The following is an 18,168-nucleotide window of genomic DNA, read 5'->3' as shown; positions in this document are numbered from 1 at the left end:
AGAAGGGAATGGCTGTCAAGTGTGAGCCCCTCCCTATGCATGAATATGGGATGGAAGACTAAGGGAGACACACTCCATGACCATGTCACATGAAATCTGTGTCTTTCTAACTTCCCCCTCCCTCAGGAACCAATGGGGCTTGTCAGTTTCTCCCAGCTCAGCTCCAGATGTCAGGAACCAGTTGCTAACACAACTATATCTCATTGCCATGGAAATCCTCAAAAACACATGAGAGAGTCAAAAGCTTGGAAAGAAAAGAGACACAGACTCTTCCTCTACAGTAAAAGTAAAGTAAAATGTCCAAGTGCATCAAGAAAGGAAAAAGGGAGTAGGATGGATAAGTAAGGAAATTAAAATAAATTTGGCTTCTTCTCAATGGTCTTTCTCCCATCTAGACAGGAAGAGCCTGGATATATAATCACAACTAAGTGGCCAAGAGATAAATTCTAATGCTCTACAACATCACTTCTTGCCTAGGTGACACAAGTTAGCTCTGGTAGCCCTGGAGAACTCCACAGACCCGAACCCAGAACCAACAGCTGAACTCACAGTCACCTAGTAAGGAAAGAAACTGAATTTCTGTTCTTAACAAATGTTCTTCTGTAAACCAGAAGAATTCTTGAGGTGCATGTTTATCATCAATACAGCTGCCTTCTGTTTCTCGGGTGTATTTGCGACTTTGAGTGAGATTAGCCTGCTCAGAGAAAGTTGAGGTGAGAGAGTTGACTAATGTTTCAGTGGGAACTTAAGTAGTTCAAAAACTCCCTTTGACCCAACTACAGGCCCCTCGATAGCATCTTCGGAAGTGAGGCCAGCCCCATGGGAAGCAAGTACACAAACTTGCAAAAGAACTGCCCCAGGGGTTGTGACCTATGGCTCTTGGGTCTCACTGTGGCAGAAGAATGGGAAAACTCAGGCATTAATAAGTCCAGTTCTCTGAGTAGAGAGATTCTACTGAGTATTCTCTCACCTACACAAAGAAGCATGAACCATTTTTGAACAAGAGAGACTGACGTTCACAGTCCAGCTTCTGGAGGTCCTGTGAGTACCTACCCCTGCGCTGAAATGAGGTAACAATAGTTACCTCGTGGAGGGTGAGAGAAGAGCCAAGAGGTGAAATGGGCAAAGCCCCAGGCAGTGTCTTTTAGCAGGAACATGAAGGAAGATCTGAGTTTAACATTGGGTTTAAAAAATGCTGGTTCTTTGGACGATTAAAACTCTCTGAGAACAGGGGTTTATAAAACACGGGTTACTGAGTCCACACTGTGCTTCTGCATTATGAGTTATTTGTCCTTCACCATCTTCCCCTGGAATTATCAAAATTCAAAAGTGACCCCATAGCTACCAAAAGGATATGGAAGAAAGGGTAGACCTCAAGAGAAGCACTCTTTGGTGACATCACACACCTTCATTATTGACTGCTCTGCCACTCAGTGGGATGTTCTTTCCAATGCTTGTCACATCCAGTGAACTCAAGTATTTACTAAGTACCTACTATGTACTGCCTGCGTTCATCAGCAAACAATACCACAAAGATGTCTCCCTGAAGAGGAGTGTGGGGGAACAGCGGAGAGCTCTGACAGTAACAGGAGCTGAGACTGAGAAGCATACCAGGGATGGTGTTACAGAAATGAAGCTGGAAGCACCAGGGATTGCTGCTGTGGAAGCCAGGGCAGGTCCTGGTTGCAGTTTTAATGAGGAAATAGAATAATGCCCCTGCAGAAGATCGCATCTGAGCTAAACAGAAAAGGAAGTGGGAGGAAGGTCCATAGACATTATTGATGAAAATATAAAGATCAGAGGGAGGACATGGTTCAGCAGTGTGCCTGGTGGCAATGTGGAAGTGCCAAGAACCTTATGCCAATGTGTCAATGGCCAGGCACAGAGGGCACCATGAGTCACACTACAGCTCCATCCTTGCAAGAATCAGGGCTGCCAAGGTCCTTCTCAAAGAGAACATGCTGCTCTTCTTATTCCAGAATCCTGTCAAAACACCCAGTCACCCCGAGAAAGGTCCAGCAATCCTTTTGTTTAAGGAAAGCCCATTTTCCATCTTTGAAACCAATCAGGCCAGTTTTATGCAGAGTCGAAGAGCCCCAAACCAAACACTTAGCAACACGGACTATGCCACCCACTTCTACACTGGCTTCAGACTTAAGACTAACTTTTGCAATGAGCCTGGGCTTCCAGCTATGAGACACTTTTTAGACTTCTCCCTAGTCATTTGAACAGTGTCAGGCTATAAGTGTCTGATATTATATGAACTAGTGCCGAGCTGAGAGAACAAAGCTAATAATTAGCAGTCACACACGGTGGGTTCTATTTCAGATTTTCTCACACTGTCTGCCTCTTCTAAGCAAATGATACTGGTCGTGCAGCCTGGTCACAGCCACAGTGACACCAATCAAATTCCACCTGCTTGAAGTTCCAAAAATAGAGCAGCACTCCGATTTCTCCTACAGAAAGCAACAGGGCTGTGAGCTGAAGGGGTCATTTAAGGCGGAGTTTACTTGAGAACAATGGGAACCCAACATGTGCAATAGGAGACAAGATCCAAGAAGAGTCTGAATGTCTCCCAAGATTGTCATCTAAGGTTTTACTGTGTACACACTGAAACACACAATGCAATCCTGTGGGCCCATATTTGCTGTCCTGTACTACTTAAAGATGAACGAGTAGGGAGGTTTCAAAGAATAAACTCAATCTGCTAATTTGCACCAGCTTTGAATGATTATACATATGGTTTTGATCCAACAGAAAAGAAATTTCTCACTGTCCAAGGTAAAGCTTATCCTAGTCAAACTGATCTGGTTAAATCTCATCCATCAAAGTCACGGAGACTTTTAGCTTTAGGTTTACTTCTCTCTCTCTCTCTCTCTCTCTCTCTCTCTCTCTCTCTCTCTCTCTCTCTCTCTCTCTCTCTCTCTCTCTCTCCCCCTCCCTCCCTCCCTCCCTCCCTCCCTCCTTCCCTCCCTCCCTCCCTCCCTCTCTCTGGGGCGGGGGGAGGGAGGGAGGGAAAGAAAGAGAGATTTATAAATGTGAATGTCTACTGTTATCCCCTAGTTGAATTTCCTGTTTAACAGTTCAACACCTAGAATCCTTTTTCAGTTAAGAGAATAAATATAACGGAAACTGCATTTAGCAAAATGAGGCCATTACCACATTAACAATAGTCCTAACAACAGTCTCCAGGCCCCATACAGTGTCTTTGAAAGTACCCTAAGAAGACTTTGGATTTTTTGTTTTGCTGACTGCACCCCCCCCCCCAAAATAAGCTAAGCATGCAACCAGCTGAACTTCACCTGGGCAATTGACAGAACAATTCAGAGTTTTCGGTTTATCTGAAACACTGTGCACCTAAACTTGGAAGCTTTCAAAGCAGGTATTTTGGTACTCTCTAATGCCATAATGTAGGAACGTACGTATACAATCACAAAAAACTTAATGAATGGCAGGCCAGGTTAATCATTCTCTGAGGCACCTTTTCCTCATCTCAGACAGTTTCATTAAAATGCCTCCCCAGGACCACCAGCATCGAGACAACTGCTGGGACTGGTGCTCACCAGCAAGTTGCCAAACCAGAGTTCAATCCCTGGAACCTGCATGGTGGAAGGAGAGACCCAACTCACATAAGCTATCCCCTGAATTCCATCCGATAGCGTGTGTGGAAAGACATGTGCTCAAACATGCACAAACAACTAGGGTTCCTTCCCGAAGAAGAAAACTTTCCAATATTTGATCCAGTACAATAGCATCAGTACCAATATCTGATGTTAGCAAAAGTGCCCAGTTCAAGATCCTTGAAATGTGAAACACACACCTTCTCTGTGACCTCAGCCCCTTCTTCTCTGGAACTGCCCAGGAGAATACAAAAAACCGTGTGTGCCGAGACTTAAATAAATGTTCATAACAGTCAAATGCCAGAATAGAAGGGAAACAAACTGCACAGAATGAAGTCCCACTCAAGCACACCGAGGGTGGACTCCAGACACAGAAGACCAGCGCCCGAGTCTCCAGGTAAGGAAGGGTGTCACACATACCCCAGTCAGTATGGTATGACGACATTTACCTGAAATTCTAAAATATGCCAAGTAACTGGCCGTGATGATGGATTCCTGGCACCAGGGCCCGAGAGAAGAATGAATCACAAAGAGGTCAGGAAACGTGTGGAAGCAATGAATATGTTTTCTGTTACTGCTTGTGGCAATGACCTCATGAGTGGACACAGCTGTGAAGCTTGCTCTTTAAAAAGTGCAACCCATTATATACAGATGATATATGAGTAAATTAAAAAACTACTTATGTGGCCTTATGAAACAATTTGTATATTGAACTCTCCCTAGCAAATCTTTATTTCTTTTTAAATACTTCAAATAATTTTGAAAATGTGCGATCTTTTGTAGTGTTGTACAGAGTTTGGGCTACCACATTGTTTATTTCAGATTTTAAGTTCCTAGTAGTCAAAAAGAAGATCTCTCTCAAATCCTATTAGGAACCAAGAAAGTGTCACAACAGTGTAAGTATTCAGAAAATTTTCTCTCAACAGTTTTCTTTTCTTTTTTTTTTTTTTGTATGCCAAAGAAATTCTGAATTCAGAATTGGCAGTGACCTGTCAGTGACCCAATGGATCCTTAAAAGTGTCACCAAGCAATTGTTTGATTTTTAACCCTAACATACAAACAATGCCCTAAAATGTGAGATTTAGGGAAAAAAACCAACAAGTAATTCTTAGACTTCTCTAGATCCTTTTTATTAAAAAAATGTTAGGGAACACGGATCCCTGAGAGGTGACTACTGCTTCTAAAAGCTAAAGGCAAACCTGGGTTCCTTCTAAACAGACGTCAGGGTCACAATAGCCCCGCTACTGGGAGACTCAACCCCTGAAGCAGGGGCAAGTCAGAGTCAAACGCAGACAACATGTTCAGCCCTGTAGAGTGGGGTCCTGTTTCATGTACAGTGGATTGGCATTTTAAAGGAAAATGGCTGGGCCTCTTCTTCGGGTTTGGGAAGCATCACTGTCCAGCACTGCTTACTCAGTGGAAGTTAATGTTCCCCAAAGTGATGACTGTGGGTGTTAGTCTCCAGTCAAACCCCCAGCCTGTGAGAACCCCAGCCTGTCTCCAGGTGTTCAGACTGAGATCATAAAGTGAATTAAATAAACCTTCTCTGAAGAGGAAATTTATCAGAAGTGCTGTTTCCATTCTAATTAGTATCACGCCATACAAGCTGCAAATATGGCTGTCATCACATCAAGAATCAAAATGAAGGTCATGATGACTGTGTGCATAGAATTAATTAATTTTCTCCCCCAACCCCCTTTGCATGGCTGTAAGAACACACTTATTCTTGACTCAGATGCTTTACCTTTCTTTGAAGCAAAGGTAGAAGACACAGATGGGGCTTCTGCATGTAGCCATTGCTTAAATCTAATGAAGGTTTGGCCCCAGAAACTGCCGTGTCTTGTTTCTCCCAATGTTCTACAAAGCTGAGCTTGTGGGGATCTCAAGAGTGTGATGACCAGGATGCCCGAATTACAGGGAGCATGTGAAAGAAAGCCCACCACCGCAACGACCACCAGACCACTACATAATCAACCCTGCAAAATCAGGGGCCACGGTTTGACTGTATAGGCAAGATTTGCTTAATGTTTCTTCTGCCTTTGAAGATTTCTCAACTGTCAAAGTCTTCTGTGATTAGATTTCTCCCCAGCGCCTGGTCTATCACAGAAACAAAGCATTTCATTTTGTCATCTCTACATGCTTACCTATGTCTCCTGCCCCAACCACCCCAAAAAAACAGCGCTGAATCCACACTCCCCATCATAAGGGCCCAGCACTTAAGCAGAATGTGCCACACCCTGGGCTCCATAAACATCTGTTTAAAGAACAAAGGAATTAATGGATGGGTGGGCAATCAAAGTCAACAGATATCAGAATGTGCTTATGGTCCATACATTTAGCTAAAAAGACATAATCAAGAGTCTTTAACAATTGTGAAGTTTTTAAAGATTAGAACAGTGTCTGTGGTATTTTTGTTTTTTATCTGTTTCTTATGGTGCTGGAAACTGAGCCTAGACCCTCAACAGGAAAGAACTGCAATGTTGTACTATGTCCCAAGTCACTCATAGAGACCCCACGGAAAATAAGAAAATTCAAACAACTATATGCTTTAAATTTTTCTAGTGTCTTCCATTTGCCCCCCCCCCAATATGAAATGCATCAAAGGAAGAAATGGATAGATCATATATAAATATGTATACATATGTGAGAGGAAAATGTAAAAAAAAAAAACATTCAACTACGTAAGATGGGGAGTAAAATAATGAGTTGTTTTGTAGGGAATAATATACTGCAAAGCCTAGAACCTTCCAACTAGAGTTACTTTAACAGCTATTTTTAATTCCATTAAATCTTTTTGTCATTTTTCCTCTGGGTGTGTGTGTGCACACACGCATGTGCATCTGTCTCTAGGTGTGTGTGTGTTTGTATGTGTTCACTGTTTGTATCGTGGACTACATGGATATGTTCAGTGCACCTGTATGACAATAGAGGCCCAAATTTAATTTCAGGAGTCACCTCTCCTGCCTTATCTCAGAGGCAGTCACAGCAGGCACTGCCTACTTGTTTGCCCTCAGGATGCAGTCTCAGCCTACGATGCCAGAATTATAGGTCACCGGCCACACTCACCTTGCATTTGTGTGGGATCTCAGGACCCTGAGTTCCAGTCCTTGTTTGTGCAGAAAAAGTTTGAACCACTGAGCCTTCTATCTCCCTCAGCCAAGACTACTAATAAAGATCAAATTGCTATTTTCAATGTACGAATTAAAGCACCTTTACGAATGTGGAATATTTTCTCCTGTGCAAGCTACCAGAGGAAAAGGAGGTGGGTGACAGAAACCTCATCTGTTGACCAGGAACTATGAACATCATCTCGATCCTCACACTCTCTCTTCAAGATAAGCCTTGCTATTCTTGCTTCAAAGAGATTAAATGCTTATCTGGCTGGGAAGAACTAGGCCTCCATTCAAGCATTGGTCTATCTGATTCTGAGCTCTACCAGTTCTCAGGACTAGAGGATGGACTCACACTCACACACAGGAGAGAAAGAGAGAAGGGAAGGTGGGGGGAGCAGGAAGGGCGAGAGGGAGAGTAGAGGAAGGGGGAGGGGTGAGAGGAGAGGGAGAAAGAGAGGAAAAAAATGAGAATATCAGAGTACGTAAGAAAAGAGGAGGGAGAGGGAGGAAGAAAGGGAGGAGGGAGAGAGAGGGAAGGAGGTTAGAGGGAGAGGGAGAAAAGGGAGAAGAAGAGATAGAGGGAGAAGGAAGGAAAGCTCAGTGTCCTTCACAAAAGCTTGCCCCATGTTCTAACAATAAACATAAGCCAAATCTTGTTCTACCCCCACCTACGGTAGTTTCAGAATACATTTTACTGACCTGACTGAAGGATTTGTCTACAACCCTTAGTTATTTCCAAATCCCAAAAGATTAATTCCAGAATTCTGAAAGATCTGTCCAAACAAGTATTTAAGTCACTCACACACACACACACACACACACACACACACACACACACAAATTGATTTAACCCAACAATGGTGTAATTCTACCATGGTTCCTTCATGGTAGGAGTTTTACCAGTGTCCTTCACAACTGGAAACACTGGAATGCCCTACACCGGCCTCCTTGGTAAAGGACAATCGGTTCCCTTGGGGATTGATACATTTTCAAAATGCACTGCAAACTTAGACATATTCATTCTTTTATCTGGGTTTGAGAATCTTCTTGTCCCTTGAATCCATTGTTCAGTTAATCTGTGCATACACACCAGAGTATTCTAATTTAAATCTGAGCCTGGGACATGCTATATTTTGTTCCAAGCTGCAGGGGTGTGAATGCCATAAATAGCATGCAGTGTGCTTGTGCGCCACTCCTCAGCAGTCTGATAAGCTCGTACTGAAATCATTTCAGCAATCACATTTGACAGCTCACTAGAATCCTGTTCAACCCAGCCTCCAAACCAGACCATTACTCCTGGCAGTTCTCAGCCGGGGAGGATTTCAGATGCTCCACTCCAAATGAGAACAGCCTTGCGGAACCTCGCAGGAGAGGTGCAGTCAGGCTAACAGGCCGTCAATCTGTCAGGAGCTCTCAAGGTCCCCAGGCCCTGTCCATCCGATGACTGGCTCAGAGCATCTAGGAAGGGGAAACCCAGCGGATGACGGTCCTGTCACCTCTGCTTCAATGGCCATATCTACAAAGACATGCCAGGCCAGAAAACAGCAGAACCTAGAGCTGCCAGAGCAATAGCAGGGCTCGCTGCCTCCTTTAATTAACTCATGCACCATTTAACAAATAGCCATTGAATGTAAACGGGGGTAAGGAAAGCACCCCAGACCTCAGAGGACTCTGAGGGACAGGGGTGGGGGAAGGTGTGTCCAGGGCCTGGGGGCGACGCCATTACACCTGCTGCTGTGAACCTTAAGTATTTCAGGTTTTTTTTTTTTTAGCCTCTGTTTCTCTGTCTACCAGACAGAGATAACACCTCATTACACAGGACGGCTGTGAAGACCGAATGAATTGACACAAACTTCCTTCAAAGATGCTCAACTAATATCAGGTCCCTGTCTGCTTTCTCCACTTATCAAGATCAAAGTTTCTCCCCTCTTCTTATAGCTAGCAGCTTTTACACTCAGATGAGACCATATAAGGTACTGAGAAGGAAGCACGATCTTCCCTTCTCCCTTTGCAGGAGGGTATTTACTGAAGAACCGGATACCTACAAAACACAGTATGAACTGTGAGCATTAAACTTTCTCTCGAAGCAGCACACACATTTGACTTGTTGACTCGGGTAAGGAAAGAAATAAATGCCACCTTCCAAGCCCAGGTCCTGACACCTCCTCTCTCAACATCAACACCAACACCTACTTTTGAATCGGAGATTATTTTAATATTTTAATAACGTGTCTGTACCGAAGACAAGTGAAAGTGAGAAGTAACGATTTAAATGAGCCAAGTAAAGGGACAATCGATCATCAAGCAAACACTGTCAGTACATGTCGGCACAGCCAAGACTGCTTGCTTCTCTTTGCCTGCCCCCGAGTCTGGGTATTTTATTTCATGTTGGGCATCTATTAAGGCAAGTATTCATGGGAAATGGACACCAGCAGCTCAGGCTCCTATCCCTCAGTTCTCACCAAGTGTGCTTCTCTGACAGGAGCAGGCTGCACTTCAGCTGAACCCACGTTCCTTCTTCCTCGGCTTCCTTCTATTCTGATCATTTTCCTTCACCTATTTCAGGAAGCCACTCCGCTCTTAGCATGCTTAATATGCTCAATACACAGAGTGATCCTCTTGGCAAGAATCTTACCTTTAACTTGCTTGTTTATAACAATTCTAACGGCACGCTGAGTGACACCCTCGGCTCTTCCAGCTTTGCCATGGTAACATTCATGGGGCATTCCTTTCTGAGCACCCATTCCCTTGATGTCTACAGTTTCTCTACAACTCTACGCATGTGACTACTGGAAAGACTCCATGTTACAGAAAATCTCTAGAGAGTGCACACAGGTCTCTCCCAGCCTCTTTGTGCTTGTCCTTTGGCAAATTACTGGAATATGGCAGCCTTGGCTGAAAGCTCTCCCTTTGTGTTCTCTGCTGCAAGCTCTGCCCTGCAAAGGCAGCAGGACTTGCTCTGTGTGACATGTCATGTGACACCTGACCAAAAGAGGAAAACCTCTACAATATACAACACCAGGTACAGTTTGTAAAAAACATAAACAGATTTAATCATTTCTACTGCCTGAAACTAAGATTCCAGTGGCTAATTTCCTGCCAAAGGAAGTCTTTAACCTTATTGATACTTTCCTTCTCCATCTTTGAATTGTCTTTGAAATCATTGGGGCATGTGAAAAATCAAGCCACAGAAGCTCTGCACAGTTAACTGCCCTCTGGATTACAAACCCCACCCAAGGCTGGGCCAGCAAGATGCTTCAGCAAGAAACGGTACATGTTCCAAGACTCCTGAAACATACAACGTGAAAAAAAAAAAAAAAACTGAACCCTTCACTATGTCCTCTGACTGCCATATGCACACACAATCACCTGCACACACGCGTGCACACACACACACACACACACACCACCTACTCTCACATACTCACTCACATACACACACAAACACACAAATTATTAAAATTGGAAATGGAACTCCAAAAAGATCTTATCACCCCATCCGTCCATTCCATTGTGGATTTTCAAGTATCCCAGCACAGAACCTATACAGTGACGTCATGTAATGCCACCCTGAAAGTGCTCATAGAGATGGTCATACATCAAAAAGTGTAATCCCACAGTGAGAACCACAACACTCACACAAGAATAGCTACACACACACACACACACACACACACACACAGAGAGAGAGAGAGAGAGAGAGAGAGAGAGAGAGAGAGAGAGAGAGAGATCAAGCACTGCCGTAAGTATAAAGAAACTGTACCACTTTGTGATGTCAATCGGCAACAGGAATGCAGTATGTAGCCATCACCATGGGTAATCCCTGAGAGTACCTCCAAAAGTGAAAACAGCATGACCCAGAAATTCCACTCCCAGAAATCTAACTCATAAGTATTTGTACTCTACAATGTGATCAGAGAAGCACTATCTACAACAGGTAACACTGAAAACAACCAGAGAATGAGTCATCAAAATGTGGTACATCAGTGCACTCACATGACATATTGAAGCAATAGGTCACCTAGAAAAGACATTGGTTCTCAGTCAAAGGGATGAAATACATAGATTGGTACAGCAAATAGTGACGTTTAGAGTGATGCATGTGGAGCTACTGGTAAGTCCTTGAAGAAGGAGAAAACTCTGCCCTACCCTGGGACTCTAATCATCATGGCCCTTTTCCCAACCTCTCATGATGCTACATTCCCTAACAAGTAAATCATGAGTGGAGGTGAGCCTTTTCCAGTTCAGCTGCCCCTGAGTTGCCCATGGTTTTTAAGAAACCCAAATATGACAATTCATTTGCTAAACTGGGCTGATGCAGTCTTTCTGTGGTCTGTCGGAACCTTTTGAATTAAATAAACATATCATTCTTACATCTCCTCGAATGTCATTGACATACTATCCAATGGGATATTATTCATCCATAAAGTAATTACAATATCAATATACATGCTACCATAGCTGAACCTTAACTATGCTAACTAAAAAAAGCCATGTCCCCCAAAGATGTATATCTTTGATTATACTTTATGAAATATTGAAAGCAAGCAAATTTACAGACACAAAGCTGAGCAGTGGTTTTCTGGGACTAAGGAGTGCAAAGGAGCAGAAGTTCAATATGAGTTTCTTTAGGAGGGAGAGACATGTTTTCAAACAACCCTCAGGAAATGATGGCCCAATTTTTGTGAATATACTGGACTCTGCATGCCTGTAGACTAGATACTACTGAATTTTAAAATGGTTTCATGTCAGGAATTCCTCTTACAGTATGAAAATGTCAAGAAATGAATAGAAATAATTGTAGAAAACAAACTAAAGCTAACGATCAATAAGACACCTCTCATAGTTACTGGAAGAAATGCTCCTGCTGCAACAGGACTCATCTGTATCCCGCTGATGAAAGGCAAGTGATCCAGAAGCCCTGAAGTGGTGAATCCTGCATACATATCTAGGTTCAAATGGAGCCACAGAGCTGGAAAAAACTGGAACATCTCAACACCCCAACCAATAAAAAACTTTATTAATTCTGTCATAGCATCAAACCACCAGAATTAGCTTAGAAGCAGAAAAATTTGGCACTATAATTCAGAAGAGAATTTCACAGACTAATTAATATAATTTCAATTAAAAGTGAGTTATCATCGGTGTATCTTTCTACAGCTTCCAGAATTAGCACAGACCTATGAGCTGTCCAGAGAAGAGCCATGTTAATTAGAGAAAGAGAACTTCCCAACTATAACCCCAGTCCATAGTGGATGATAATTAGGGATGTTGTAATAACTCACTGACCCTCCAGGGTCCCTACCTTCCTGGTGTCTGTCCTCAGGGATTCCCAGAGACAAATCAGTGTTTCTCCCAGTTATCAATTTACTGCTGCCTTTGCAAACTGTCACATTTCCTAGTCATCAGGAAACAGTTCGGGAAGCTGCATGACAGTAGACTGGTCTGCCCCGTATTTGGTTTTGCTTGAGGGTCCTTTAACCACAGTCTAGCTACTTCTTGGCTGAGAAGCTGAACCATGTAATCTCTTGCACCATAGGCTATGGAATCTGGTCTTCAGAACCTACAGGCCACATGGTATCCCAGACTGTGTCCTCTCTTGACATAGTGGTGGCAGTAGCAAAAGCATGACCGTGGAAAGGCTTCTTTCATGAACTCTAGTACCAGCAAAGTGGTATTTCACTTCACCTGCCACTGTGTGTGAAGTGTGGCAGTCAAAGCAAGTCCTGAATATATTCTGAGAGATCCAGAGACTGCAGATGAGAAAATGAAACAAATTATAAGAAGGAGTAGTTGCTCCATTGGCCCAAAAGCACCAGGATTAGAAATGGCCTCCAAAGAGATGGGATGGCACCCCACTTGAGTGTCTAGAAACTGTTGTTCTAGAAAACCTAAATTCTATTTCCAGCCACAGAATGTGGCTCATGACCACCTACCAATCAAGCTCCAGGAGACAGAAGTACCTCTTATGACCTGTGCAGGCACCCTCACACACACACACACACACACACACACACACACACACACACACACACACACACACACACACCACACAAAATCAATGAAAATGAAATAAGAAATGACCTCTCAAATTGCTTACCACAAACTGTCCCTGTGCTAAGCACTTGAGACAATCATGCTCTTTGTCACCCTTCCCAGGCCTCATTAGAACGTCACAGAAGCAAACATTAATTCCAATGCTCATGAGAAGGCAAGCCACGCTAACAACATTCTTCCTTGGTGTATTATCCTTTAGCAAAGCTACAAGGTCCCAGAAGTTTTATCCCTGCATATCTGACAACTTTATTGTAACCGAGAACTCTTGTTTGTCTACGTTGTCACCTCTTGCTTGTCCCTTAGTTACTGGCACATCTGGCTAGGATGTCTTAATTCCAGCATACACAGTCTCCTTTGCTCTGTTCTATTGTGCTGGTTGGAGTCATCTTTCTGTTTTAATGATCTTGTTAGCACAACAGTGCCCTAAGAGGTTCCATCAAGCCTCAAGCCTCTATCCTATATCCTTTACCCAAGATCAGAATGAGTTTCCCTCGACATGGGCCAGAGAATAGGCCTTCTGCAGACACCACAGTTTCCCAAGAGCCAATTTCACACTCCCCCGGTCTTGCATTCTCCTACACGTGTCCGAAAATACTGCATGTCTGTCCCACCCCAAGTACAAGCCCACACTCTAACCATCAATTCTTTGGCGTGGAAGCCTCATTTCTCTGTTCTCTAGTCAGGGTCGACCCTTTCCAGAGGCCCACAAGCACCTTCCTGCTGTATCTGCATCTTTGCTGCCTGCCCAGTTATCTCTGTCAGATGAATGCTATTTTCCCCTACTCTCCTGCTAAGGCTTGTCCTTGAGCTACATTTATTGTGTTCTATATGTATTAATTTGCCTGATTCCCTACTGGGAAGAAAGACCCAAGGTCATCTTTACAATCACAATACCTATACACTTTTCACAAGAATTACCATCTGAAAGGGGACTCATGTGAGAATTTTCTTTCAGTGTTGGAAGGCTTGTTTCTTCGTACTCATCAACAAAAACTAAGAACTGACAACAATTCACATTTGCTTCTGTGTTTTTAGTTTTGTTTTGCTCTACTCCCTAGCTAAGAAAGTAAAAATCAAATCTCTATTCTTCTCTTAGCTTATACATGCCCTTTTCTCATTCCTTTCTTCTCCAATCTTTATTTCTCTACTTTTGCTTGTATTTCTACTATTTCCTGTTTCTCTTCATTTACCTCAACTCCTGTGCAACAAGATGGGCTATAAATAAACAGATGTATAAATAAAGACTAAGTTTCGAGAATGATTGACAACTTGAATCGAAAGCAAGATTCCTACTGGGAAAGAAGTGGAGAACATCGACCAAATTGGTTCCAGTTTCTATCAATAGCTAAAGATGATCTGAGACTCAAATGAGAAAGCAGTTTGTTCCCCGAAACTCGCTGCATGCCGGAGAAGAGACAGTGAGACAGATCTGACGCCCTAAGCTCAGGGGCAGGCTAAGTAGGTTAGTGGATTAGTGAAGCCATCTTCAGAGCATCTTTTTGCTTGATGCTCCCAAACCCATCACTGCCCGAGTTCTTGGTAGTTGTTCTTTGGGGCAAGATGTTAAGAAGAACTGTGAAGGGCATAGAAAAGAAGAAGAAGAAGAAGAAGAAGAAGAAAGCTCATGTCTTGAGGGTCCATCCTTGAGGGCAGATTCCTCCAGACTCCTTACACTATGTAAAGTTAGTAACCTTTACTGAAATAAAGCCTAGGAGGGGGGCTGGGAAGGAGGGCTGGGGAGGAGGGCTGAGAAGGAGGGTTGGGGAGGAGGGTTGGGGAGGAGAGGGATAGCAAGTGCTGTCTGTATCCTACTTGGATTCAGCTCCCTACTAGCACCCTACAGCTGTGGTAAGAAAAAAAGACAAAGATAGTGTCCTAATCAGTGAGGTTTGCCTTGTCACTTAATAATATGTCTTGATTGTGTGTGTGTGTGTGTGTGTGTGTGTGTGTGTGTGTGTGTGTGTGTGTGATGGGAGGTGCACTCTGCTAAGCCTGCTTGCTCCCTTCTAAACTGGGAATGAAATGGGAATGATTAAACCCTCCTCACTGGGTATGTGATAACTAAATAAAAAGACACTAAGTTGCATTACAAACTTACCATAAGCAATACCATGACTTCCATTTCAACAGCACCGCATCAAGAAGAGCAGTTACTGAAACACAGACCACAGACTCCCTAAACCACACAGCCCAGGGCTTAAATCCGGATTCTGTCAATCTAACTGTGCAACCACAAACGTGATAGAAGGTATGTGCCTCAAAAAACCCTCAATCTGGCTAGCGTGTCATGAAGATTAAATGCCGGTTGTTTGAGCAGGAGGATTCTCTTGGCATAAAATGTCACTCCTTTCTTAGATACATCAGTTAGGCCAATCCCACTACCAAGTACTAAGTTACGGCTCTGTTGCTACCCAGATGCCTGAATCCTACTTGAACCTTCCTGTCTCTGAAGGAGAGGCTAGGGTACTTCATCTGTAACCTCCAAATTCTACAGTGACCTCCTCAGAAAAGGAAAATCAGCAATGTCACCATAAACTCATTTAGATTCTGAAATTCTCCGTGTCAAATTTCAGATTTACCATGTGATCACTAAATTGGCCGACAGTCTTTCTCTCTCAATATTTCTCCAACTTGACTATGGCTTGTGAAATATTCAATGGATGGTTCTATAAACATGCCATTCATCTAATATAAAGCGACTATTACAATAGTTGTGAAGAAACTCCACGTTGGTGTCTTCCTGAAGAATCCACTTTTCCGATGCCCATGTTCAAGAAAGACTCAAAATATAGCAAGATTAAGCAAAAAATACTTAAATTACTTCAATAGGCAAATGATTTAAAAGATAACCTCAGTCAGTTTTGTAAGCTCAGAAGTTTGGGGGCTTTGTTTGTTTTAAAGATAGTATTAATGAAGATGGAGAGGTGGTCCTTCCCCATCCTGTTCACCTTTCTTTGCAGAGGCTACCTGCAAAAACTTCGATAACGACCAAGAAAAGGTTGTCAATTTTGCACACATCTATTTTAATTAATCAAGTGATTTCTTTTCAGATGGTTATCGGCCAGCCATATTCCAGTTTTGAAATTCTAAAAATATTACCCACTGATTGACTACTTCTTTTCAAAAGCAGCAGAGAAGTTGTCCAACTTGTTACCAAGCTCCAAAAACCCTCTGTTGACACAGAAGGAAGCCTTTAATTACATGAGTCACTGTAGTTTTACAACTGAATAAATTGTTAATTAAATTCGAAAAACTGTCATCCAGATGATAAAGGCCATTCTGGAAGTACAAGCCAAAGCACTCCTTCAACTTGTAGTTCTTTAGATAACAGCTCTAAGGACTGACTTCTGGGAGATTAAGTGTGAAATCCAACATGTTTTCCCTGGTCTGTACAAGTTGCAGAGAAAATAATTCTAGGTCATGCCCTTTTAATGTTTTGGTTATTTGCTACTTTTAATTTTGTGGGTCAGCATCAAAATCCATTCTGTAATAACCGCTAATACCTCACTCAGGATGAAGGAAATTTGGTTATAACACAGTCAGGTAGAACATTTAACTCTCCCATATGCTTTTGTTTGTTACGTTTCACAGTTTACTTTTCCACAGCTTCCTTACTCCTGATTTCTCAATGCATGGATTTAGCCTTTTAGTACATAAAACGCCGTGCATACAGATGTCCCTGCCCAGAGACATATCAAAGCACTGACACACCAGGCTCCCTCACTACTTTTCATTGTCTCTGGTCACCATGCTAGCCCAATTCTCACAGCTGAAAACCTGTGTGGGAAGCCATCCCATGGCCTCTCTCTCAGACACTGGGGGTGGCTGGCCAACCTAGACACCAGAAATCATCAGTCCTTTAAAACTTCACAAAGAAATACAAAACGGAACAATGAAAAGTTGCAGAAACCAGACATGGCTTTATCCTTTTGAGCGGTGTAAGATGGAACACCCTTCTAGAGCTAAGACAGTGATGCTGATTTAATTTGAAACTTAGAGGGCCACTGGCTATCCTTTTGAGATTCATATGCATTAATTTCTGCATGCATTCAAATGTTTTCTGAGAAGCAACTTCAAAGGACCTTACTGAAGAAAGAAATCACATGTGTCTCCTACCTTCTCAGTGCTGCTATTCTGCCACTGAAGGAGAACCAGGAAAAGCCAAAGGACCTTATTACTGGTATCTAAGCACTAGTCTTTATTTCACAGGCCTGCACTCCCGTACCCCCAGGGTACACAACCACATACTACAGGCATAGGAGAGCAGTCCTGGAAGAAACTAAGGCTTGCTCATCTCCCCACCTCTGCAAAGATGAGGTGCGTAGGTGATACGTGTCCAATGTCATAGACTCTGCCAAGGATGTGAAAAATGTCTGAGAGGTTCTGGGTGTTTTTCAAGGACTATCACAGTTACATTGTGATGCCAAGATGGGCAAGGTAAGCCAGGATGCTCGAGTTAGGAATCAATTGAATCAAGGTGTCACTTTGGTTTCATCACAGTGCGAAGTGGAGGCTCAGTAAACCAGAGCACATGCCAAGTCTGAGGTCGGAACTTCTCCAACATAGAGAATGTGAAAACCTGGCTTGTCTGAATGTGAAAAGGACTAAGAGACCTTCCTCTACTGATTCTAATAAGAGGGAACTGAGACGTCTGTCCAAACAAGCCCCTGGTTTCCTGCAGAACTTAACTAATCGGTTATTCACTCCTTTATCTGTACGGTTACTTTAAATAGAGACACTCATCAGAGCCTTTGTCTTAAAGGAGTCTGCACATTTCTAAGTCCTGACAACTGTTTTCCAGTAACTTCAAAAATATGAATCACGGCACCTCTCGTAAAACTGAAAAAAAACAAAAATAAAGTACTACTCAATCAACGTGTCATTCACAATTTTCTGTCTGCATTAAGCCATTACTTAAAACAACAACAAAAAACAAAAACAAAAACAACAACAAAAAACCCTGCTGTTGAGATCGCCAAGTTACTTCTCAAGGCCAGTTTCAGTAAGAAGGTCTCACAGACTACGATCCGGACACGTGAACTGAACAGCCCCTGCAGAAACGTAAACAAGTAAGAGCATCTCATCACTGAGATTAGTAAAATCGTTTCCTAAAATCTTTAATGTTAGTGAAGGAAGAAAACTAGATTTGGCAAAGACAGTTGTGAAGGCTAATGGACTGAAATTCCGAACATTTCTGAGCCCTTTCACGGCAGATGAGGACCAAGGGTGCCGTCGATGGAACTAAGATAAAAGAGATGGAGAAAAAAGAAGATACTATGAGAAGATGGAAGGGATGGGGAGCTTCAGTTTCATAGTAGACACAGTCTGCAGTGTGGGGGGGGGGACTTTATGTATGAAATAATTATATCTCTTTCCTC

At 42.9% G+C, this 18,168-nt stretch overlaps 1 protein-coding gene across 1 annotated transcript in view; it reads right to left on the bottom strand.

The window, feature by feature from the left end:
* The window catches only part of GLIS3 (GLIS family zinc finger 3), a gene marked incomplete at both ends in the record, with an annotated part of 400,740 nt that overhangs the window by 184,430 nt on the left and 198,142 nt on the right, over positions 1-18,168 (bottom strand). The window lies entirely within an intron of this gene.

Source organism: Micromys minutus (assembly GCF_963924665.1).
Source record: "Micromys minutus genome assembly, chromosome: 2".
NCBI lineage: Eukaryota > Metazoa > Chordata > Mammalia > Rodentia > Muridae > Micromys > Micromys minutus.
This window is presented reverse-complemented; position numbering and strand designations above follow the sequence as displayed.